This window comes from Stenella coeruleoalba (genome assembly GCF_951394435.1).
Source record: "Stenella coeruleoalba genome assembly, chromosome: 5".
NCBI classification, from domain to species: Eukaryota; Metazoa; Chordata; class Mammalia; order Artiodactyla; family Delphinidae; genus Stenella; species Stenella coeruleoalba.
In genome coordinates, this window is record NC_137150.1 from 1214817 (window position 1) to 1234987 (window position 20171).

General features: G+C 38.8%; 1 protein-coding gene across 16 annotated transcripts in view; it reads right to left on the reverse strand.

Annotated features, from left to right (window-relative positions):
- Nucleotides 1-20171, reverse strand: part of LOC307186445 (uncharacterized protein) — a 439601-nt gene that overhangs the window by 262253 nt on the left and 157177 nt on the right. The window lies entirely within an intron of this gene.

Below are 20171 nucleotides of genomic sequence, written 5' to 3' on the forward strand. Positions count from 1 at the left end.
AGCAAAGTAACACGAAAGAAAAATGAAGCAAGAAAAACATGGGGAAAAAATCACAAATTGGATCCTTTTCATAAGATAAAAATTTCAAAGAACACTTGTAAAAGGTGGGTAGATGTTATAAGGGTGAAATGTTGATCAGAAAGAGAATCTGGAATAGGGCATAAGCCTAGCTAAAACAAATGAGTTAAATGACTAAATTTGAAAGAAATTGTTGTTAAAGTGAGTCAGACCTGGTGGTAGAAGAGAGACAAAACAGGGGAAGAAAAAGAACATCATTTTAACCATAAAACAATAACCCAATAAAGTTTAAGTGCTCCAGGTAGATTCCATTTCTAGCTGTCATTACGATAAGGATCCTCACCTTATGGAAACAGCATTATATATATATATATATATATATATATATATATATATATATAAAAATAAAAACAGAGTTTTTAGGAGCTGGACCACACAGTTCGCTTCCCTTTGGAGGAAGGTCTGGGAAGAGTTTATGCTACAAGGCAGAGAATGATGTTAAAATGGGGAGAGAGCCTGACCTGAGTGCAAAAATGTCCCCTTGCAGCGGGGCTGAGAATATCTCCCAGTTTCTGCATACATCTTTCTTCTGCTAACTCTGGCTGTGAGACAGGCTGGGACATGGGACCTGGGACCCTTTGCTGCGGTGCTGGCACCTGGACAAACGTCTGCTCCAGCAACAAAACACAAAGAAACTATAAGGGACTAAAAATAGCTGCGTGCACAGTTGGGGCAAAACTTTGGACAAGATACAAAAAGATCAAAAAACCCAACTGCCACTTCTGAAGAGGTGGGAGCAAAAGCAGGGAGTCAGGAGCAAAAGCAGGGCACTGCGCATGGCCCCTGCACACACCACCACCAAAGGGGTGGGCAAACCATCTAAGCCACACCTCTGGCCCCACCCCCTGGACCCACCCCTACCCTCACCTCATATAAGGAACCAGCTCGCCCCTCCTCCAGCAAGCGAGCAAGGGAAACCGTTACTGGTTCTCGCTCCCCTCTGCTGCAGTAGGGGCCCTCACAGGGGCCTTGCTTGAATTTCTTGTCTGGCCTCTTATCAATTTCTATTGACTGGGGAAGGCCAAGAACCCTGACCAGTAGAAGTTGGTGTCACAGTCAAGCCACGCGTCCTACGGTGATATACTCACACCGTGTATGAGTTCTGTTCCAGGCTCAGTGCTTAGAAGGAAATCCTCAAAATGAAGAGCAAGGTCTGGGAAAGTCAGGTGCTCTTCAGTCGGTACCTGTAGCCTGGCTGGGATTACTCATTTCTATCACCGGAGAGGTCTAGGGTTCCCAGAGTGGGGAGTGGATAGGAAAGTCAACAACCCTGCCCACACGTGTCCAGAGGGTGACTCCACCCATGCCTGCTCCTGGGAATGAGGGATCAAGAGTGTCCATCACAGCCCAACAAATATCCCGTTCAAGTCTCTTCCATCTTAACCAAGCAAAATAAATCACTGCTGGCCTGGCAAGTACATCTGGTTGTACATTCCCAAAGGACAATGCCCAAATGCTGCAGGCACTCCAAGGGACCCTATTAGGGATCTAGCAACCATGGCTACAGAGATCACATCCAAGAGGGGCATTCATGCCGCTGCCTGGGCTGGAGCTGTTTCCAGTAGCTTAAGAGGGCAAACGCACAGCTTTCCAACTCAAACCATCACTCCATTGTCTCCACTTTGATCTTTCACTCTTCCCCGCTGTACCTTGCCTACTTACCAAAAGCCTCCACCCCTCACACCAGCATCTGACACTGCCCATGTTAGATGACCCCTCTGAGAAAGCTGTGGAAGAAATACTAGAGCCTTACAAACATCATGACTAGTTCCAGAAAGGATGTCAGCTGTAAGGTCTAGAGAGGAAAGCTGCCTTCTGCTTCCAGAATATGCTACAATGGTCTAATTCTTCAAGTCCTGTAACAAAGCAATCTTAAGAAAATTTCAACCCAGCTCCCACCTCACAGAATAGAAGGCCAGAACAGGAGAAGAGGTATTCATTCCACTCCAGATCCTGTAACTGGATCCAGTTCCTTGCACCATGCCACGAAGTACAGGCAGAGCAGAAACCCAGTATTTTGTGAGGTTTCCATCCCAAACTCTCACCTCCACGTGCTGCTCTCGCTCCTGGTGAATTTCTACGGCTCCCTAAACCCATCTCAGGCTTTCCTTGTTGGTTGGTGTGAAATAGGTTTGGACATTCTCTTCCAACTTTGACACTACACCACTCTCATAGACATGCTACACTGCACAGTTGCACAGGCTGTGCACTGCCCAATGCCATAATGTCATTCATATTCACATGGTGCTCTTTCAATTGATACAGATTCTCTGGCTTCACGCACTCATGACTACCAATAAGAGGCACTCCTACATTTTGCCTTGGTCCCATGAGAACTGTACGAACTGGGCTAGCCCCTACAAGGAGAAGGGGACCTAGTTCACAGACCTAGTTCACACAGGTAGGGATCTGAGCCAATGAGAAAAAAGCAACCTATGGCTTGCAGGTTACAGCCAGTCTGGCTACTTTTGAGATGTAGCTTGAGACCTAACTTCAGAACCAAAGATTTGAAAGCTGTGTTTGGATGGTTACTTCTCAAATATTAACATATTAACATTTTATTAACTCAGAAGCAGTGTCAGTTTTTAATTCTGTTTTTTTTTTTTTTTTTTTTGCTTCAGATCTTTTATCTCTTCAGGATTAAAATTTATGAATTCTGTTGAATTATGCCTTGTGACTCTACCTAGGTTTTTTCTCTCTTTCCTTTCCTCCAAAACATTGCTCTTCTGAAGTAGGTGACTAGCCATTAAGTCCATGTGTTTATGCTTTTAATTCACATGTGAATCATGTGAACAATACACAGGTTTGGGGGATGATTTTAATTTTATATACAGGTATCCCCCACTTTCTGAAACTTCCCGTTAAGCCACTTCTTTTACATAAGACCTACATCAGTACAATAATGGCTTTTTGTCATAAAAACAAAAATTCTCTTCAGATTTCTTTCAGGTACTGAAAACAGGAACTACATGCCATTTCAGTCTATGGTTTACAAAAGGTTTCATAGGAATGCTCTACTTCCGGATAGCGGGAGAAACCTGTAATTGACATCAGGAATAAACGAAAAGAGCGAGGTACAGAATGACACCTTATAAATTGACATTATAAGGTACCATTCTATACCTCGCTCTTTTCATTCAAAACCAAGTTTTTGAAATTTATAAGACTCATATCCTTCACCAACTTTTTTTTCCTCTTAATTCTTTACACATTCTGGATGTATATAGATATACATACTATATATATTTTTCAGGTATATATCCTCTTCTCTTGGTCTAGTGTTTGTTTTTAAATTGCATATGGTATCCTTCGTTATACATGTTTTTAAAGTTTTAATCTAGTCAAATGGATCAATATTTTCCTTCTGATTTTTTCATCTTTAGTCGGTGAAAATATTATTCCCAACCCTGCACTCATAACCACATTCTCCTTTTTACCCCACAAGTTTTACTTTTCGTATTTAGGAACCTTTGCCTTCATACAATTTATAGTATGTTCTGTTTCTTGCCAGGGGTGTGCAAAGGCTTCTCTCTCACTGAAAAGTTCTCATTTATGCATGGATGTGTTTCTGGCTTCTGTGCTGTTTCTTTGATCTACTTCAGTGACACTTGACCAATACCACATTGCTTTAATTGCAAAATCTCTTTAAAAACCTTGATATTTGGTACATCAAAATGCCTATCATTTTTTCTTTAAAATTATGTAGGTTATTCTTGGCCTTTTATCCATCCATATGAATGACAAGAATTACTTGTCAAGTTCCATACACAAATATACACACACATACAATCTATTATAACTTTTACTGGAATTACTTTGAACTAACAGATAAACATAGACTCTTCCCCTCTATGAATATCCTGTTTTTCCATATATTTAGGACTTGTTTATGCCCTTGAATAAATCTTATAATTTTCTCCACAAAGATCTTGCCCAGTGTTGCTAAAAATATTCCTAGTTTTCTTGCTATTATGATTAGGGTCATTTTAAAATTTCACTATATTTCTAATTGATTATTCTTGGAATATTGGAAACTGTTGATCTTAAAATATTGATTTAAATCCAGAAAATTTGCTGAACTTTCTTAATAGCTTTAATACATTGTCAATACATCCTGCTAGATTTTCTAACTAAACAATTTTACCATCTGCAAATCTGGCAATTTTCTCTCTTCCTTTCCAAACCTTACACTTCCAATTTCTTTTTCTTACTCTAATGCATTCTGTAGGACCACCAGGACACTAATTAATAATAATAATGATAGAGGCATCTTTATTTTATTCCTAATTTAATGGAAATTAACCTAAATTTTCTGCATTAATTATGATGTTTTCATATGTTTGAATTCTTGATAATCTTTTTTCAAGTAAAGGAAGTACTTTCTAGCTGCTAAGAATTTTTAATAATGAATATTTGTGAATTTTAGCAGCATCTTTGAAGACGATCTTTTTCTTTTTCCTCCTTCAGTGTATTATTGTGTAACATTAATGGAATTTCTACAGTTAAGCTATCTTCCATTCTTGGGATAAAATGTATTTGGTCAGGATGTCTTATGTACTGCTAGATTTAATTTACTGATATCTTATTTAGAACTTTTTCATCTCTGAGTAAGTCAGTGTATCTTTTTTCGTACACAGTCTGTCCAACTTTGGTATCAAGTTTATATGAGCTTAAAATTAGTTGGAAAGTTTTCCCTCTGGAACAATTTATATAAAATGAGATTATTCTTGAAAGTTTGATGAAATAAAAACGTCTATGATTGGTACCATTAGGCAAAAGTGGTAGAAGGAGAGGATTTAGAATCCAATTCAGTCTCTTTAACAGTTATTTGATTAATCTTTATTTCCTTTTGAGTCAACCTTGGCAATCTGTTTTTCTAAAAATTTACCTATTGTCTCGAAGTTATCAGAAATTTTGGCACAAAATGATTCAATATTACATATTTTCAAAATACAACTATCAGGACTTCCCTGGTGGTCCAGTGGTAAAGAATCCACCTTCCAATGCAGGGGACAAGGGTTCAATCCCTGGTCAGGGAACTAAGATCCCACATGCCACGGAGCAACGAAGCCTGTGCGCCTCAACTACTGAGCTCGCACATCTCAACTAGAAAGCCTGCGTGCCACAAACTACAGAGCCCATGCACCCTGGAACCTGCATGTCACAACTCGAGAGAAGCCCAAGTGCTGCAACCATGAGCCCACGCACCACAACAAAAGATCCTGCATGCCTCAATGAAGACCCTGGGTGCTGCAACTAAGACCCAACACAGCCAAAGATAAAATTAAATAAATAAATTAAATTAATATGTTTTAAAAATTAAAAGAAATAAAATACAACTATCTTCTCTGTAGCTATGCTCCCTGTTTATTTCTGAAGTTATTTATTTACACTTTATCTCTTTCTATCAATTGCATGAATATTTCACATATTCTGCTTTGAGTTTTTGTTAATCATCTCAATCATTTCTTTACCTATTTCCCACAAGTTTTGATATGTAATACTTTATTTGTATTTTATTCTAAACAGTTCAAATTTTCCACTGTAATTTTCTAAACACATAATTATTTACAAGTACAGTTTAGTGCTCAAAAACATGAATTTCTATTGTCTTTTTACTATTCATTTCTAATCTTATTACTTTGTGTTCAGAGAGCATGGTGTATACGATACAGGTTCCTAGAGTGTCACAGAGACTTCCATTGTAGCCAATTTTCATAAATGTACCCTATATATTTAAAAAGCGTATGTGTGCTGGGGATAGAAATCATATATCTCTATTAGCAGTTTGTTAAATCTGTTACTAAAAACCTGAAATATCCATCATAATTTTTTGCATCCATGACTCGTAAGTTTTAGAAATGGATGTGTTACAAACTTCTCCTGGGTAACAGATTTTAAACTTTCTCCTTGTAATTCTGTCAGTTGTTGCTTTATATATTTGGAATTTATGTTGTGTAATGAATACAAATTCATAATGGCTTCTTCAGCCAATTGTGATCATTAGGTTATATCGCTATCATTATTAGCAATTTTTGTGTTAAGCTCTAACTTATATAGTATAAAAAATTGTTGAACTGTTTTTAAGTAGTATTTGCCTACTATATAATTTTCCATCCATTTATTTTCAAACTTCGTGAATTAAGATATTACCTTAAGTGTTTATGATAAAACTGGTCACATACACAAAAGTATAGAGCCTGAGATAACTAACCCCATTATGTCCATCACCCAGATCCTACTATTAATTAGCAAGATTTGCCACACTTGCTTCATCTATTCCTTTTTTCTTTTTTGCTACAGTATTTTATAACAAATCCCACAATTCAGGTCATTTTACCCTTGCTTACTTCCAAGGCATCTCCAAAAATACAAACATTTTTTTACATATTTACCAGGCAGTTTGCACTTCTAATAAAACTAACACGAATTCCTTGGTATTATCTGATTCCAGTTTATATTCAATTTTCCCAATTAAACTTAAGATGACTTTTTATAAGTGATTTGTTCAAATGAGGCTCTTAACAAGGTTCACAGAGTACATTTTGTTGTGCCTCTTTAATCTAGAGTAAACTTCCTTGTTTTTTCCATGCCTATCTTTCCCCAAGGCCTAAGGTCAGGTCTCCCATAGAGTGCCCCTCTATATTGTTTAACTAGTTTCTCTATCCCTATGTTTCCAACAAACTGAAAATGATTTTTAAGGCAACACTGCACTCAGGTTGAACACTTTGGGGCAACATTTCTTCCTACATGAACGTGACTTCATTAATTCACATAAGTATACTTTCATATACCACTTTACCTCTAGAGCATACGTCTGCCCATCCCACTATAAATGATTTTGTTTCTGTCCTACCATCTTATTTCCTTTTAATTCTTCTACTAGTTAAGAGTTTATATATTCTATTTCTATCTTTTCAGGGACAACCCTTAATTTTTCAATATGCTTCTCTACATAAGCTTTAAATTAATCAATGTCTCTATTCTCCTTCCAAACAAGAGAATTAGAAAGCTGTAACCATCCACACTGCAGCCTAGAAGTTGAGTCTACTTTTTTCCCAAATGTTTCTCCCAAATTAATGCTATTATTTGTATAGCAATATTTATTTCATGTTACCAACCTGTTTACTGTCTTGTTCACCCTTGCTTTTTGCATCATATACCTTCTTCAGGGATTAATTTCCTTCTTAGGAAAATATTTCCATTACTAGTTTTTGTCATTTTGTTTGCCTTATTTTGTTTTGATTCAGGAATGGTCTGTAAATTGTAATCTTGTCAATCTTTATAGTTTTTCTTAACGACTTTATTGGAGTAAAATTGCTCTACAATGGTGTGTTAGTTTCTGCTTTATAACAAAGTGAATCAGCCATACATATACATATATCCCCATATCTCTGCCCTCTTGATCTCCCTCCCACCCTCCCTATCCCACCCCTCTAGGGGAGGTCACAAAACACCGAGTTAATCTCCCTGTGCTACACAGCTGCTTCCCACTAGCTATCTATTTTATGTTTGGTAGTGTCTATATGTCCATACCATTCTCTCACTTTGTCCCAGCTTACCCTTCCCCCTCCCCATGTCCTCAAGTCCATTCTCTACGTCTGCATCTTTTTCCTGTCCTGCTCCTAGGTTCTTCAGAACTTTTTTTTCTTTTTTAGATTCCATATATATGTGTTAGCATACAGTATTTGTTTTTCTCTTTCTGACTTACTTCACTCTGTATGACAGTCTCTAGGGCCATCCACCTCACTACAAATAACTCAATTTCATTTCTTTTTATGGCGAGTAATATTCCATTGTATATATGTGCCACACCTTCTTTATCCATTCATCCGATGATGGGCACTTAGGTTGCTTCCATGTCCTGGCTATTGTAAATAGAGCTGCAATGAACATTGTGGTACATGACTCTTTGAATTATGGTTTTTTCAGGGTATATGCCCAGTAGTGGGATTGCTGGGTCATATGGTAGTTCTATTTGTAGTTTTTTAAGGAACCTCCATACTGTTCTCCACAGTGGCTGTATCAAGTTGCATTCCCACCAACAGTGCAAGAGGGTTCCCTTTTCTACACACCCTCTCCAGCATTTATCGTTTGTAGATTTTTTGATGATGGCCATTCTGACTGACCAGTGTGAGGTGATACCTCATTGTAGCTTGGATTTGCATTTCTCTAATGATTAGTGACGTGTTTGTTGGCAATCTGTATATCTTCTTTGGAGACATGTCCATTTAGGTCTTCTGCCCATTTTTGGATTGGGTTGTTTGGTTTTTTGATATTGAGCTGCATGAGTTGCTTGTAAATCTTGGAGATTAATCCTTTGTCAGTTGCTTCACTTGCAAATATTTTCTCCCATTCTGAGGGTTGTCTTTTCGTTTTATTTATGGTTTCCTTTGCTGTGAAAAAGCTATTAAGTTTCGTTAGGTCCCATGTGTTTATTTATGTTTTTATTTCCATTTCTCTAGGAGGTGGGTCAAAAAGGATCTTGCTGGGCTTCCCTAGTGGCGCAGTGGTTGAGAGTCCACCTGCCAATGCAGGGGATGCGGGTTTGTGCCCCCGTCCGGGAGGATCCCACGTGCCACAGAGCAGCTGGGCCTGTGAGCCGTGGCTGCTGAGCCTGCACGTCCGGAGCCTGTGCTCCGCAAAGGGAGAGGCCACAGCGGTGAGAGGCCCGCGTACCACAAAAAAAAAAAAAGAAAAAAAAAAAAGGATCTTGCTGTGATTTATGTCATAGAGTGTTCTGCCTATGTTTTCCTCTCAGAGTTTGATGGTGTCTGGACTTACATTTAGGTCTTTAATCCATTTCGAGTTCATTTTTGTTTATGGTGTTAGGGAGTGTTCTAAATTCATTCTTTTACATGTAGCTGTCCAATTTTCCCAGCACCACTTATTGATGAGGCTGTCTTTTCTCTATTTTGTATTCTTGCCTCCTGTATCAAAGATAAGGTGACCATATGTGCGTGGGTTTATCTCTAGGCTTTATCCTGTTCCACTGATCTATACTTCTGTTTTTGTGCCAGTACCATATTGTCTTGATTACTGTAGCTTTGTAATATAGTCTGAAGTCCAGGAGCCTGATTCCTCCAGCTCCATTCTTCTTTCTCAAGATTGCTTTGGCTATTTGGGGTTTTTTGTGTTTCCACACAAATTAGTCTTTATAGTTTGAATGATAGTTTAGCTTAGTGTAGAGTTCTAGACACATATTATTCTCCTTTATAACTCAGAAGTTATTTTATGGTCTTACAGGTACATTTTGATGATGAGTGGTTTGTTTTCAGGCTGATTATTGAGATTTCATAGGCAATCTGGTGTAATGAAAGTTTTGTTCAATCTTTCTGTCTTTGAAGTTTTCCTTTTTCATTATGATATATCTGGGTGTGAATTTTTTGTTTGTTTTTCCTATTCAAGAATTGTTATGATACTTTATTTTTTTAATTTTTATTTACATTATAGTTGATTTAGTGTTGTGTTAAGTTTCAGGTGTACAGCAAAGTGATTCAGTTATACATATACATATATCCACTCTTTTTCAGATTCTTTTTCCATATAGGTTATTACAGAATATTGATCAAAGTTCCCTGTGCTATACAGTAGGTCCCTATTCATTATCTATTTTATACATAGTAGTGTGTATATGTTAATCCCAAACTCCTAATTTATCCATCCCCTCACTTTTCCCCTTTGGTAACCATGTTTGTTTTCTATATCTGTTAGTCTGTTTCTGTTTTGCAAATAAGTTCACTTGTATCATTTTTATTTTTTAGATTCTTTAATATCAAGACTAACTGAATCTTTCTCAGGTCTGAAAAGTTCTCTCCATTAAGACTTCAAGTCTGGCCTCTCTAATAGCCTTTCTGTTCTGTCCCGTGTGATTGTCCTGCTGGAGAGACTCATGTTACTTCACTATCTCTATGCTCTCCTTCATGTTTTCATTCCCTTCTCTCCATGTGCTGTCTTCTGAGTGATTTCCAAGATACATCTTCTAATCCTGTTTCAGTTCTATAAACCCTTCTACGTAAACTATACATGAAAGCTATTTCAAGGTGTATGTTTAGCATTTCTAAAATGTTCTCTTTGTTCTTTCCCAAATTTTTGTTTTTTCATAAGTCATTCTTTCTTTGGAATGCCTTCTTTATTGTTCTATAATTTACAGTTATTGAGGTGTCAGTTTTGTAATCTGTCTGATTTTCTGATTCTCATAACTTTTAACTTTCAAACATGGAATGAGAAGTTGATATCCAAGGGGTTCTCACATAACCTGGGCTGAGGAGTTCCCTTGTGTGTTAGCTTTATGTTTGTCTCTACCATTGTCTAAGGGTCTCCCTAATGTATGATTATTTTATAAGTAAATCATTCAGCTAGGAGTTCTCATGCCACACAGAAAAAGCAAATAGGAATCCCTCATCCATCAGTGGTGAAGGTTTCATGTCCCATGTCCCAGGCATTGGTCGGCATCCTAATTACTTCCTCAAGCTGGTAGGTGTAGACCCCACTGGTCCCCATTTCACAGATGGAGCAGTCTTGAGCAACTCCCAACTTAAATGCCCAATTCTAGTCCTTCACTTTGCTATGGGCCTTATCAAACTTCAGTGAGATCTTGGTATTTTTAAAGCATCCTTTCATCATTATTTACATCAAAACAAAAAAAATACCATATTTAGCAACTGAGAATATAGGAAAAGGGAAAATTAAATTAAAGAATACAAGTAATATTGATGGGGAAAGCACAAGGTTTGACTTCATACTTTTCAAGGCTGAGTTGTATTCTTAGGAGTGTTTGCAGAAAACAGGGAGCTGCTGCCTCATGAAAGGCAAGGAGGGTGGGTAGACTGAGGAGCCAGGAGACCAATTTTGGTTTGAGACTCTTTGGACCATGAGGTTTTACAAACTTGTTGGCTTCTCAGGGTTTCAGCTTTCTACCTGCCATTTCAGAAAGGTTCCCCCACAGCAACAACAAAACAGTAGAACAAAAAAACAGACATCCAGCTTCAGAGTCTACCATGAAGAAAGGTAAATTCCTGCAGGAAAATGTGTAACATTAACACTACAATCTTTTTAAGTAATACGTCTTATTAAAACAAGAGAAGGTTTTTGGAAAATAAGCCATTAAAAAAATGGGATTGCTTTAGGCCCAGTCAGTCTGACCCTCGACTTTTGCTCCTAAAGTGTCACTTACCCAACTGAAACCAGTCTGAGAGGAAAACATCATTTTCTAGGCTTTGGGGGCTGGAGCATTCTGTAAATTAAGACTTTTCCAAGAGATATTACAATAGCTCCATTTTTAAGCTGTGGTCTTTCTTGACCTGGTCATAGAGTAAAATATGGTCTAAGCCAGTTCTTGTTCGTCAGCCTCAAAAGATCATCTTCCCTTATACCTTCCTCTGGATATAAGACCACTCCCTCATGGGACAGGAGTAGATTTGAGATTTCAGAAGATACTTATTATTTGCAAGAAACAGCAGGTAAATTGTAAGCCTGTTTTATCTGAGCAAAAAAACACTAATCAGCTTCTAGATACCACAGAAGTGTCCACAGCCCAGGAATGTGTGAAGGCCAAAATATAATAAATGGTGTGTCTTCCGTTGGGAAGCAACTAAGACTCATCCATACCTATGAGATAATCTATATTAAGAACTGAATTTGGGATCACCTTCCTTCCCATAATTCAGCAAATGTACTAGTTAGCAAGGCAAAGCCTTCTAAGGTGAAACGTTTCTTGTTTCTCATCACTCTGCCTCACTTCCAGCATATTAACAGGACATCTGAAGATGATTTTAAAGATAATAAGATACAGTCTCTTTGGAAGAAAAGCAGGTTAGGGCTTCAGCAAATACATGCTGAAGTTACTCACAGAAACCTGCAACTTGAAAGTATTTTCCTTCCTAAGGTATGCTGATCTTAAAAAGACTTTTCAGGAAAAGCTTCTTATTTTGGACAGGATCTAGCACTGAGGCTAACCCTCATTTCTAATGGAAAAAAGGGATCCACCCTCTATATGCACACAGGGGAAAGTCATTCTTCCGCCAACTGAAGTATAAATTTGGCAGGGATGAATATAAATGCTGTGAAATTAACAACTTGGGTAGTCTTTAAATATTTTGACAATTACCCCTGTTGCCAGTTGGATTTTCACCTCCAGATGTTGTTACTTGACACTACCATCTGCCTTAAGTAATTTTTTATTTTTCTGTGGCCAGGACAATTTTCCAGATGTTTCCTCCTCCTTAAAAGTGAGCAAGGGGGAGAGACTGTCAAGATGGCAGAGGAGTGAGACGTGAAGATCACCCTCCTCCCCACAAATATACCAGAAATACATCTACATGTGGAACAACTCCTACAGAACACCTACTGAAAGCTGGCAGAAGAACTCAGACCTCCCAAAAGGCAAGAAAGTCCCCACATACCTGGGTAGGGCAAAAAAAAAAAAAGAAAAAACAGAGACAAAGGAATAGGGATGGGACCTGCCCCTCTGGGAGGGAGCTGTGAAGGAGGAAAGGTTTCCACACACTAGGAAGCCCCCTCACTGGCGGAGACTGCGGGTGGCGGACAGGGGAAGCTTCGGAGCCACAGAGGAGAGTGCAGCAACCAGGGTCAAAGGGCAAAGCGAAGAGATTCCTGCACAGAGAACCGGTACCAACCAGCATTCACCAGCCCGAGAGGCTTGTCTGCTCATCGCCAGGGTGGGTGGGGGCTGGGAGTTGAGGCTCGGGCTTCAGAGGTTGGATCCGAGGGAGAGGACAGGGGTGGGCTGCGTGAACATAGCCTGAAGGGGGCTAGTGCGCCACGGTCAGCCGGGAGGGAATCCAAGATAAAGTCTGGACCTGCCTAAGAGGCAAGCGACCATTGTTTCAGGGTGTGCAAGGAGAGGGGATTCCGAGCACTGCCTAAACGAGCTCCAGAGACGGGCGCGAGCCGCGGGTATAAGCACAGACCCCAGAGACGGGCATGAGATGCTAAGGCTACTGCTGCAGCCACCAAGAAGTTTGTGTGCAAGCACAGGTCACTATCCACACCTCCCCTCCCAGGAGCCTGTGCGGCCCGCCACTGCCAGGGTCCCACGATCCAGGGACAACTTCCCCGGAAGAACGCATGGCACACCTCAGGCTGGTGCAACATCACGCCGGCCTCTGCGGCCACAGGCTCGCCCCTCATCCATACCCCTCCCTCCCCCCGGCCTGAGTGAGCCAGAGCCCCCTAAACAGCTATAACTTTAAACCCATCCTGTCTGGGCGGGGAACAGACGCCCTCAGGCGACCTACACGCAGAGACAGGGCCAAATCCAAAGCTGAACCCCAGGAGCTGTGCAAACTAAGAAAAGAAAGGGAAATCTCTCCCGGGAGCCTCAGGAGCAGCGGATTAAATCTCCACAATGAACTTGATGTACACTGCATCTATGGAATACCGGAATAGACAACAAATCATCCCAAAATTGAGGTGGTAGACTTTGGGAGCAACTGTAGACTTGGGGTTTGCTTTCTGCATCTAATGTTTTTGGTTTTATGTTTATCTTAGTTTAGTATTCAGAATTTATTATCAGTGGTAGATTTGTTTATTGATTTGGTTGTTCTCTTCCTTTTATGTATATTTTTTTCCATCTTTGTGAGTGTATATGTGTATGCTTCTTTGTGTGATTTTGTCTGTATAGCTTTGCTTTTACCATTTGTCCTTGGGTTTTGTCTGTCCATGTTTTTTTTGTTAGTATTTATTTGTTTTGTTTTCTTTGTTTTTTTAGTACAGTTTGTAGCACTGGTTATCATTGGTGGATTTGTTTTTTGGTTTGGTTGCTCTCTTCTTTCCTTCTTTTTTTCTTTTTTTTAATTACTTTTTAATTTTTTTATTTTTAATATTTTTTTTATTTTAATAATTTTATTTTATTTTCGTCCTTTTTTCCTTCCTTCTCTCTCTCTCTCTCTCTGTCTTTCATTCTTTCTCCCTTTTCTTCTGAGCCATGTGGCTGACAGGGTCTTGGTGCTCCGACCGGGTGTCAGCCCTGTGCCTCTGAGGTGGGAGAACCGAGTTCAGGACACTGGACCACCAGAGAACTCCCGGCTCCACGTAATATCAAATGGCAAAAGCTCTCCCAGAGATCTCCATCCCGATGCTAAGACCCAGCTCCGCTCAACGGCCAGGAAGCTACAGTGCTGGAAACCCCATGCCAAACAACTAGCAAGACAGGAACACAACCCCACCCATTAGCACAGAGGCTGCCTAAAATCATACTAAGTTCACAGACACTCCAAAACACACCACCAGATGTGGTCCTGCCCACCAGAAAGACAAGATCCAGCTTCATCCACCAGAACGCAGGCACCAGTCCCCTCCACCAGGAAGCCTACACAACCCACTGAACTGAGCTCAGCTACTGGGGGCAGACACCAAAAACAATGGAACTACAAAACCACAGCCTGCAAAAAGGAGACGCCAAACACAGTAAGATAAGCAAAATGACAAGACAGAGAAACACACAGCAGATGAAGGAGCCAGGTAAAAACCCACCAGACCAAACAAATGAAGAGGAAAGAGGCAGTCTACCTGAAAAAGTATTCAGAGTAATGATGGTACAGGTGATCCAAAATCTGGGAAATAGAATGAAGAAAATACAAGAAACGTTTAACCAGGGCCTAGAAGAACTAAAGAGCAAACAAACAATGATGAACAACACAATAAATGAAATTAAAAATTCTCTAGCAGGAATCAATAGCAGAATAACTGAGGCAGAAGAACGGATAAGTGACCTGGAAGACACAATAGCGGAAATAACTACCGCAGAGCAGAATAAAGAAAAAAGAATGAAAAGAATTGAGGACAGTCTCAGAGACAGCTGCGACAACATTAAACGTACCAACATTCAAATTATAGGGGTCCCAAAAGAAGAAGAGAAAAAGAAAGGGACTGAGAAAATATCTGAAGAGATTATAGTTACAAATTTCCCTAACTGGAAAAGGAAATAGTCAATCAAGTCCACGGAGCGCAGAGAGTCCCATACAGGATAAATCCAAGGACGAACACACCAAGACACATATTAATCAAACTATCAAAAATTAAATACAAAGAAAAAATATTAAAAGTAGCAAGGGAAAAACAACAAATAACACACAAGAGAATCCCCATAAGGTTAACAGCTGATCTTTCAGCAGAAACTCTGCAGCCAGAAGGGAGTGGCAGGATGTATTTAAAGTGATGAAAGGGAAAAACCTACAACCAAGATTAGTCTACCCAGCAAAGATCTCATTCAGATTCAATGGAGTAATTAAAACCTTTACAGACAAGCAAAAGATAAGAGAATTCAGCACCACCAAAACACCTTTACAACAAATGCTAAAGGAACTTCTCTAGGAAGGAAACAGAAGAGAAGGAAAAGACCTACAATAACAAACCCAAAACAATTAAGAAAATGGTAATAGGAACATACGTATTGATGACTACCTTAAATGTAAATGGATTAAATGCTCCAACCAAAACAGACAGACTGGCTAAATGGATACAAAAATAAGACCTGTATATATGCAGTCTACAAGAGATCCACTTCAGACCTAGGGACACATACAGATTGAAAGTGAGGGGATGGAAAAAGATATTCCATGCAAATGGAAATCAAAAGAAAGCTGAAGTAGCAATTCTCATATAAGACAAAATAGACTTTAAAATAAAGACTATTACAAGAGACAAAGAAGGACAGTATATAATGATCAAGGGATCAATCCAAGAAGAAGGTATAAAAATCGCAAATATTTATGCACCCGACATAGGAGCACCTCAATACATAAGGCAAATGCTAACAGCCATAAAAGGGGAAATTGACAGTAACACAATCATAGTAGGGGACTTTAACACCCCACTTTCACCAATGGACAGATCATCCAAAATGAAAATAAATAAGGAAACACAAGCTTTAAATGATACATTAAACAAGATGGACTTAATTGATATTTATAGGACATTCCATCCGAAAACAACAGAATACACTTTCTTCTCAAGTGCTCATGGAACATTATCCAGGATAGATCATATCTTGGGTCACTAATCAAGCCTTGGTAAATTTAAGAAAATTGAAATCGTATCAAGTATCTTTTCCAACCACAACATTATGAGACTAATTATGAGATATCAATTACAGGAAAATATCTGAAAAAATACAAACAGAAAAAATCTGAAAAAATACAATACAAATATTCGTGCTAAACAATACCCTACTAAATAACCAACAGATCACTGAAGAAATCAAAGAAGAAACAAAAACATAACTAGAAGCAAATGACAATGAAAACACGATGCCCCAAAACCTATGGGATGCAGCAAAAGCAGTTCTAAGGGGTAAGTTTATAGCAATACAATCCTACCTCAAGAAACGAGAAATATCTCAAGTAAACAACTTAACCTTATACCTAAAGCAATTAGAGAAAGAAGAACCAAAAAATCCCAAAGTTAGCAGAAGGGAAGAAATCATAAAGATCAGATCAAAAATAAATGAAAAACAAATGAAGGAAACAACAGCAAAGATCAATAAAACCAAAAGCTGGTTCTTTGAGAAGATAAACAAAATTGATAAACCATTAGCCAGACTCTTCAAGAAAAAAAGGGAGAAGACTCAAATCAACAGAATTAGAAATGAACAAGGAGAAGTAATGCTGACACTGCAGAAATACAAAGGATCATGAGAGATTACTACAAGCAACTCTATGCCAATAAAAGGGACAACCTGGAAGAAATGGACAAATGCTTAGAAAAGCACAACCTTCTGAGACTTAACCAAGAAGAAATAGAAAATATGAACAGACCAATCACAAGCACTGAAATTGAGACTGTGATTAAAAATCTTCCAACAAACAAAAGCCCAGAACCAGATGGCTTCACAGGCGAATTCTAGCAAACATTTAGAGAAGAGCTAACACCTCTCCTTCTCAAACTCTTCCAATGTATAGCAGAGGGAGGAACACTCCCAAACTCATTCTATGAGGCCACCATCACCCTGATACCAAAAGCAGCCAAAGATGTCACAAAGAAAGAACACTACAGGCCAGTATCACTGATGAACATAGATGCAAAAATCCTCAACAAAATACTAGCAAACAGAATCCAACAGCACATTAAAAGGATCATACTCCATGATCAAGTGGGGTTTATCCCAGGAATGCAAGGATTCCTCAATATACACAAATCAATCAATGTGATACACCATATTGACAAATTGAAGGAGAAAAACCATATGATCATCTCAAAAGATGCAGAAAAAGCTTTTGACAAAATTCAACACCCATTTATGATAAAAACCCTGCAGAAAGTAGGCATGGAGGGAACTTACCTCAACATAATAAAGGTCATATATGACAAACCCACAGGCAACATTGTTCTCAATGGTGAAAATCTGAAACTGTTTTCTCTAAGATCAGGAACAAGACAAGGATGTCCACTCTCACCACTATTATTCAACACAGGTGTGGAAGTTTTAGCTACAGCAATCAGAAAAGAAATAAAAGGAATCCAAATCAGAAAAGAAGAGGTAAAGCTGTCACTGTTTGCAGATGACATGATACTATACATAGAGAATCCTAAAGATGCTACCAGAAAACTAGTAGAGCTAATCCATGAATTTGGTAAAGTAGCAGGATACACAATTAATGCACATTAATCTCTTGCATTCCTATACACTAAAGATGAAAAATCTGAAAGAGAAATTAAGGGAAAAAATCCCATTCACCATTGCAACAAAAAGAATAAAATACCTAGGAATAAACTTACCTAAGGAGACAAAAGACCTGTACGCAGAAAACTGTAAGACACTGATGAAAGAAATTAAAGATGATACAAACAGATGGAGAGATATACCATGTTCTTGGACTGGAAGAATCAACATTGTGAAAATGACTATACTACCCAAAGCAATCAGATTCAAGGCAATCCCTATCTAACTATCAATGGCATTTTTCACAGAACTAGAACAAAAACTGTCACAATTTGTATGGAAACACAAAAGACCCCGAATAGCCAAGCAGTCTTGAGAAAGAAAAACAGAGCTGCAGGAATTAGGCTCCCGGACTTCAAACTATACTACCAAGCTACAGTAATCAAGACAGCATGGTACTGGCACAAAAACAGAAATATAGATCAATGGAACAGGATAGAAAGCCCAGAGATAAACCCACGCACATATGGTCACCTTATTTTTGATAAAGGAGGCAGGAATATACAATGGAGAAAAGACAGCCTCTTCAATAAGTGGTGCTGGGAAAACTGGACAGCTACATGTAAAAGAATGAAATTAGAACACTCCCTAACACCATACACAAAAATAAACTCAAAATGGATTAAAGACCTAAATGTAAGGCTAGACACTATGAAACTCTGAGAGGATAACATAGGCAGAACACTCCATGATATAAATCACAGCAAGATCCTTTCTGCCCCACCTCCTAGAGAAATGGAAATAAAAACAAAAATAAACAAATGGGACCTAATGAAACTTAAAAGCTTTTGCACAGCAAAGGAAACCATAAACAAGATGAAAGACAGCCCTCAGAATGGGAGAAAATATTTGCAAATGAAGCAAATGACAAAGGATTAATCTCCAAAATTTACAAGCAACTCATGCAGCTCAATATCAAAAACCAAACAACCCAATCCAAAAATGGGCAGAAGACCTAAATAGACCTGTCTCTAAAGAAGATATACAGGTTGTCAACAAACACATGAAAGGATGCTCAACATCACTAATCGTTAGAGAAATGCAAATCCAAACTACAATGACGTATCACCTCACACCAGTCAGAATGGCCATCATCAAAAAATCTAGAAACAATAAATGCTGGAGAGGGTGTGTAGAAAAGGGAACCCTCTTGCATTGTTGGTGGGAATGTAAATTGATACAGCCACTATGGAGAACAGTATGGAGTTTCCTTAAAAAACTAAAAATAGAACTACCATATGACCCAGCAATCCCACTACTGGGCATATAACCTAAAAAAAAACATAATTCAAAAAGAGTCACGTACAATGACTCTTTTTGAATTATGTTCATTGTGGCTCTAGTTACAGTAGCCAGGACATGGAAGCAACCTAAGTGTCCATCGATACATGAATGGATAAAGAAGGTGTGGCACATATATACATGGAATATTACTCAGCCATAAAAAGAAACGAAATTGAGTTACTTGTAGTGAGGTGGATGGGCATAGAGTCTGTCATACAGAGTGAAGTAAGTCAGAAAGAGAAAGACAAATACCATATGTTAACACGTATATATGGAATCTAAAAAACAAAAAGGTTCTGATGAACCTAGGGGCAACACAAGAATACAGATGCAGACGTAGAGAATGGACTTGAGGACACGGGGAGGGGCAAGGGTAAGCTGGGATGAAGTGAGAGAGTGGCATGGACACATATACACTACCAAATGTAAAATAGGTAGCTAGTGGGAAGCAGCCGCATAGCACAGGGAGATTAGCTCGGTGCTTTGTGACCACCTAGAGGGGTGGGATAGGGATGGTGGGATGGAGGGAAACACAAGAGGGAAGACATAAGGATATATGTGTATGTATAGCTGATTCACTTTGTTATAAAGCAGAAACTAACACACCACTGTAAAGCAATTATACTCCAATAAAGATGTTCAAAAAAAAATATTAGCAGGGGGAAAAAAATATGAATACAGCCGGGCCCCAAGAAGACTGCTGGCCCAAGCAGAAGTCTGACCTTCGAGAACACTGTTGCTTTACTTTCTTCCTTGTCTACTAAAAGAAGGGGCAGCCTGTCAATCGAAGATGCCATTCTGAGTTCCAAAGAGACAGAGGGAGGGTGCCTCTCTCAGAACTCCCAGTTTAGTGTAAGAAAGATGGACAACTAGCAAGCAAACAAATCATATTTGACAGTAAAAAGTGTTATGAAGAAAAGAACACAGAGCAATGAGACATTAAGGGATGGAGGTGGGTGGTTATTTTGGATATTTTAGATCAAGAAAATCCTCTCTATTTTTATTGAAATGTAGTTGATTTACAATGTTGTGCTCATTACTGCTGTACAGCAAAGTGATTCAGTTATACATATACATATTCTTTTTTTATATTCTCTTCCATTATGGTTCATCACAGGGTATTGAC